Genomic DNA, 4,909 nt, shown 5'->3' on the forward strand with positions numbered 1-4,909 from the left:
TGGAATTTTTCTCAAGGTTAGCGTCTATGTTATTTTTCTCCCAGCCAGCCGGCGCACGCGGCTGCCTGCTGTGCGAGTCATTGTCTGTTTCTTTGTTGGCGCGCGTCGTTATTGGGATTAGGAGACCGAACTTCTACAAATTCGCCTTGCCGAGAGGGCCCAGCTCTGTTATAATCCCGCCAGTTCTGATGAAATTCAGGTCTGTCGTTCTGTCGGTAGTTTACATAGTTTCTTTCTTGTCGGTCATGTGGTGGAGAGTTTCTTCCTGAATCGTACCTGCGCTCTGAATTGTTGCGTCTGAAGTTATTCTGTCTCCCTTGATAATAATAGTTCTGGTTACCATATTGTCTGTTTCTATGATTGTCTCTGTCATATTTATTACTACGGAAATGCGAACTTTCTCTGTAACTATTACTCTGCGAGTGGTTGTCATATGGGTGGTGTCTGTTTTGGTCACGATTTGCGTTGTAAGAATAGCCTTGTCATGTCCAGTTATTGTTTCTGTCGACACGGAATTGTGACGTATGTGTCCTGTAGTGATTGTTTTCCTGTTTTCGCATCCGGCGACTGTCTGTGTCAATTTCTAATTCTTGTAGGAGTCCCTGAAAAGCTTCAATGTCGTCTTTGCAACGTCCTGCTAAAATAATATGTCGTAAATGTTCAGGCAATTTGAGTAAGCAAATGCGGATGAGTTCTGAGGGGCTGTATGGGTTTGAAAGATACTGATTCTTATGCAACATGTCTTCAAAATATTTCACAAGACTGGAGAATTCAGATTGTTCGAAATGTTTCATCATTATGATGCCATGTTTTACTCGGTCTTGTGTAGCTTGAGACCAATATGCTGAGAGGAAGGCATGGTAAAACTCTCCTTCACTGTGACAATCGTGAATGACCGATCGCATTCTTACAGCTGGTTCATTCTCCAAGTAGCCGCACATAAATTCTAACCTGTGCTCCAATGACCAGTTGGGAGGAAAACAATGAGAGAATTGATGGAGCCACGCTTGTGGATGAATGTCGTTGCCAGAATTCTTAAATGTTTTGAATTTACGTGTAGTAATGAACAGCTTATAGTCAAAATCATCGTGTCGGCGAGTAGCATATCTGTCATTGTTACGTCGTGTCGGCGGTTCTATCTCAAAATTCGGTGCACCTTGCCAATTTCTTTCATAATTTCCGAAGTGTCCTGTGTTATTATTTTGTGGTTGATCCGTATTTCTATGTCCCTCTTCCCGTATTGGGGCGCGAGTGTCCTCTGAAATACGTAATTCTTGTATTACCTGTGTCAGCTGATCTTGTACTTCGCGGATTTCTCTTTGGTGTTGCGTATTAATTTGATTCAGATTTAGATTTTGTTTGAATTTTCTAATTTCTTCATACTCTTCAGTGTCAGTGAAGGCTGCAGGTGTTGTGTCATTCAGATCATTATCTACCTTTGTAGATAAGTTAGTGAACTGATCTGAAAGTTCGGCTACTTTATCCGATAGTGAAATTATTTCCTCTGTATGTTTTTCTGAACCAAGTTTCAGAGTGTCCATTTGTGTTGAAATCGTATCTACTGTGTCCTTCAAGTTTTCCTGAGTTTTTGCAAGTTGCGTAACCGAATCGGCAGATGCAACTGAGTCAAATTTAGCTTGTAAGGTCTCATGATTTTCATGAACAGTAGTTTGCAGTTCTTTTATGGCTGCTTCGTGATTCTGTAGTGCATTTTCATGATGCGAAAAAATAGGTTGGAAATGCTCACAAATTTGTGTTTTTACGTCGTTACAGACTTTTTGACATTTCGATTCAATGTGATGTAACTCATTAGTTAAATCCTCACGTGTTTGTTCAAGTGTGGTGTCTAACTTTTTAAGATTTTGTTCCACTGTGTCTAACTTTTGAAGATTTTGTTCCATTATGTCTAACTTTTGAAGCTTTTGTCCCATTTGTTTCTGATTTTGTTCCATTTGTTGCATTAATTGCAATAATAATGTATTAGTGTCTGGAATCTGTTTCTCTACGCTTTTCGGCAGTGCATTTGCACCGGCAACATTCACATTTTGACAAGCAGAAAATGTGTTTTGACTTATTTGAGAAAACGGTGATGACCCAAAACCTGAATCTACAGTATTTGCGAAATTGTGTCCTGTCATTTCGGATTCCTGAGGCGAGCTGTTGCCGACCGACCGATCGATAATGCTTCCCTGCTCACTAATTGTTTCACTGTCTACGCCATTGTTTGCCGCCCGCTCCATTTCCCTATGCACACTTACCAAATTATTACTTTGAACATTAGTTAATTCATTACTCTGCGGCACTAACATACTGCTTTTGTCTTCGCTGTCATTTCTCAATTTACTTTGGAGCCTAGTGTTACGTTTGTGACACGCCATTATTGTCACAGTATTTCACACGACAACACAGAAAAACACAATTTGAAGAGCAAAAATAAGAGAACACATTAACATAACACTGAAAATAATATCTAGTTAATTGCAGCTGCGAAATACTTGGTGCAAATCTACATGCATACCACAACTGTTCTACTGTACAACAATGAAAGACTGCAACTACAAAGGAGATTTTCTCTACAATTACGTGCTAGCAATAAACAAAAGCTACACTAATTACACAAACTACAAGAAAAAATCAGAAGATTCCAGTGAGGTATCCTGGCAGGGTCGCCATATGAAACGTCCCCTTTTATCAATTTTACTAGACTGTGCTTAACCTGACGCACAATATTTTTAGCGCAACGCAATCTGACTTTCAAGATTCCCTACAAAAGAATGGCCCTGACTAACATGAAACTATACCTTTCACAAATCACTTACCTCACAAAAATCTTCGCTGCTCAAGCTACTGCAATACAGCGAGCGCCACTACTGCCAGCTAAATAAAAGATACAAACTATGGAAGGCACTAACTACTGATAGGGATAGTTAGCAAATGAAAGATATTAATAGAGAACAAACAATGTATTTACCTTGATATCATCATATATATAGCAGTTCATGACACATTACAAAACTCCGCCATCTCTCTCCCCACATCCACCACTGCTGGCGGCTCACCTCCAACTGCCCAACGCTACGTGCTGTTCACAGCCAGCTGCCTAACACTACAATGGCGAGTATTACAACAATGCAAAGCAGCCACAGACTGCACACAGCACAGCCAGTGATTTTCATACAGAGGTGGCGTTACCAATAAAAAAACCTAAACAGCCTACTTACAACCTGACTTGATTTTGTCAACGAGCTAACGGGATCCATTGGGATTCATACAAAGAGATTTCTTTTAGAAGTGTCTGTGGTGACTGTTACCTTTCTTTTCCAGTGTTTTCAGAATGTTTAGAGCAGAGTTGAATGTGGACATCACAATACTGGAACAGATGTTAAGGAAGAGCTATTAACGTTTTGAAATAGGCCTACTCTTGCTATTGTTACGTGGCAGTTTTTCCCCAGAACTGCCACACAACATATTTCATAACATTTTATGGTCATTCCCTTGGCCAATGTACAGTAGTCGGTCTCTTATACTGCGTCATAACTGCAGACAAAATTCAGTGCTACAAGTGACTACCCAGATAATAGCTACTTCTCTTCCCTTCACATATTACGATGAGGACCTTGTTATTTTTTCGCAGATTTCAAAGTTGGTTGGGGCAACAGAACGGAGCTGGGAGAGAAACAAATGTGTTCAGTTCTGAGGGTTGACTTTCAGTACAAGTAGTCCAAAGCGCTTTAGACCGCTCAGCTAATCCCGCGCGGCATTTGCAGACAATTCATCCATTGTGGGCGGCGAGCATCTCGATGATGTTTGCCTGTTACCGACATTGATACCTGCAACATATCAGTCCCAGGGGTTCCAGGAATTTCGAGAATGCTTCAGTTTCAAATCTGAAGTCGGATAACAAATGACAAAAAAATTTTTTTCTTGTGATACATTACAAATTTATTCTGATTTTTTTCCTTTACTTATAGTGTAAAGCTTTACTTCTTGATAAATTTCATGATTCTGATACGGGTTTTAACGAGTGATCCTGCAAGTGTCAAAGTATGTGACACAAATTGCCGTATCTTTTATTGCAGTGACTTACAAGCTTAACATTTTTACGCCACCAACTTCAGTATGTGGCTTACATTTGAACTTGATGCGTCTGCCTGTTCCCTTTAAAAGGGGTCTTAACAGATGGACGGACAGACAGACAGTTTGATAACAAATGACAAAAATTTTGTCTTGTGATATAGCTACAAATTAATAATTTTCTAATTTTTTACTTTGGTTGTGTTCTGAAAGCTTGCTTCTTAGCAAATTTGATGATCCTAGGTCAACGGAAATTGCCCTGTAGGTTCTGATGAGTGAGTTTGCGAATATCAAAATATGTGACATAAAAGTCAGTATCTTTTGACTTCATTGAGTTTTAAGTTTCGCTTTTTTGCATCGCCATGAGACCATTGATCTTAATATGTGACATGAATTCCAACTTGATACGTCTACGCTTTCCTGAGAAAGCAATTGAGGTACGTAACCCTAAAAAATCGATAAATCTAAATCTATGCGTCAGAAAGGGTGTATCTCCAACGTCCCTCGCTACTGCAAGTCCAGTGGATTAACCAACTCCGCTTAGCAGCGCAGCTGATTATGAGCAACGGGACGAACTCTGTAAATTCTACGTTAATATACACTGAAGGGCCAAAGAAACTGGGGTACACCTACCTAATATCTTGTAGCGCCCTTGTGATGACGCAGAAGTGCCGCAACACGACGGTAATATGGACTCGACCAATGTCTGAAGTAGTGCTGGTGGAAACTGACACCATGAATCCAGCACGGCTGTCCATAAATCCATGAGTACGAAGGGGTGGAGATCTCTTTTGAACAGCACCTTGCAAGGCATCCCAGATATGCTCAACAATGT

Source organism: Schistocerca nitens, chromosome 2 (assembly GCF_023898315.1).
Source record: "Schistocerca nitens isolate TAMUIC-IGC-003100 chromosome 2, iqSchNite1.1, whole genome shotgun sequence".
NCBI lineage: Eukaryota > Metazoa > Arthropoda > Insecta > Orthoptera > Acrididae > Schistocerca > Schistocerca nitens.